The following is a 1,633-nucleotide window of genomic DNA, read 5'->3' as shown; positions in this document are numbered from 1 at the left end:
TCAGAATGTATGACAATCCAATGGATTTGACTAATTGTAAGAGTTCGGAATGAATTTGGAGTGTTTAAACAACACTTAAACCCGTTTAATCCCAAAACAGGCTTAAACCGAGAAAACAGGCTAAAACCGAGAGAAAACATTGATTCGAAGCAGTAAACAACTTTGTTACTGTTTCTAGGGTCAGAATGTTTGACAATACAATGCATTTGACTAATTGTAAGTGTTCGGGATGAATTTGGAGTGTTTAGACAACACTTAAACCCGTTTAATCCCAAAACAGGCTTAAACCGAGAAAACAGGCTAAAACCGAGAGAAAACATTGATTCGAAGCAGTAAACAGCTTTGTTACTGTTTCTAGGGTCAGAATGTATGACAATCCAATGGATTTGACTAATTGTAAGAGTTCGGAATGAATTTGGAGTGTTTAAACAACACTTAAACCCGTTTAATCCCAAAACAGGCTTAAACCGAGAAAACAGGCTAAAACCGAGAGAAAACATTGATTTGAAGAGTAAACAGCTTTGTTACTGTTTCTAGGGTCAGAATGTATGACAATCCAATGGATTTGACTAATTGTAAGAGCTCGGAATGAATTTGGAGTGTTTAAACAACACTTAAACCCGTTTAATCCCAAAACAGGCTTAAACCGAGAAAACAGGCTAAAACCGAGAGAAAACATTGATTCGAAGCAGTAAACAACTTTGTTACTGTTTCTAGGGTCAGAATGTTTGAAAATACAATGCATTTGACTAATTGTAAGTGTTCGGGATGAATTTGGAGTGTTTAGACAACACTTAAACCCGTTTAATCCCAAAACAGGCTTAAACCGAGAAAACAGGCTAAAACCGAGAGAAAACATTGATTCGAAGCAGTAAACAGCTTTGTTACTGTTTTTAGGGTCAGAATGTATGACAATCCAATGGATTTGACTAATTGTAAGAGTTCGGAATGAATTTGGAGTGTTTAAACAACACTTAAACCCGTTTAATCCCAAAACAGGCTTAAACCGAGAAAAGAGGCTAAAACCGAGGGAACACATTGATTCGAAGCAGTAAACAGCTATGTTACTGTTTCTAGGGTCAGAATGTTTGACAATACAATGCATTTGACTAATTGTAAGTGTTCAGGATGAATTTGGAGTGTTTAGACAGCACTTAAACCCGTTTAATCCCAAAACAGGCTTAAACCGAGAAAACAGGCTAAAACCGAGAGAAAACATTGATTCGAAGCAGTAAACAGCTTTGTTACTGTTTCTAGGGTCAGAATGTATGACAATCCAATGGATTTGACTAATTGTAAGAGCTCGGAATGAATTTGGAGTGTTTAAACAACACTTAAACCCGTTTAATCCCAAAACAGGCTTAAACCGAGAAAACAGGCTAAAACCGAGAGAAAACATTGATTCGAAGCAGTAAACAACTTTGTTACTGTTTCTAGGGTCAGAATGTTTGAAAATACAATGCATTTGACTAATTGTAAGTGTTCGGGATGAATTTGGAGTGTTTAGACAACACTTAAACCCGTTTAATCCCAAAACAGGCTTAAACCGAGAAAACAGGCTAAAACCGAGAGAAAACATTGATTCGAAGCAGTAAACAGCTTTGTTACTGTTTTTAGGGTCAGAATGTATGAC

This window comes from Camelina sativa, chromosome 14 (assembly GCF_030686135.1).
Source record: "Camelina sativa cultivar CO46 ecotype springtype chromosome 14, ASM3068613v1".
Lineage (NCBI taxonomy): Eukaryota > Viridiplantae > Streptophyta > Magnoliopsida > Brassicales > Brassicaceae > Camelina > Camelina sativa.
This window is presented reverse-complemented; position numbering follows the sequence as displayed.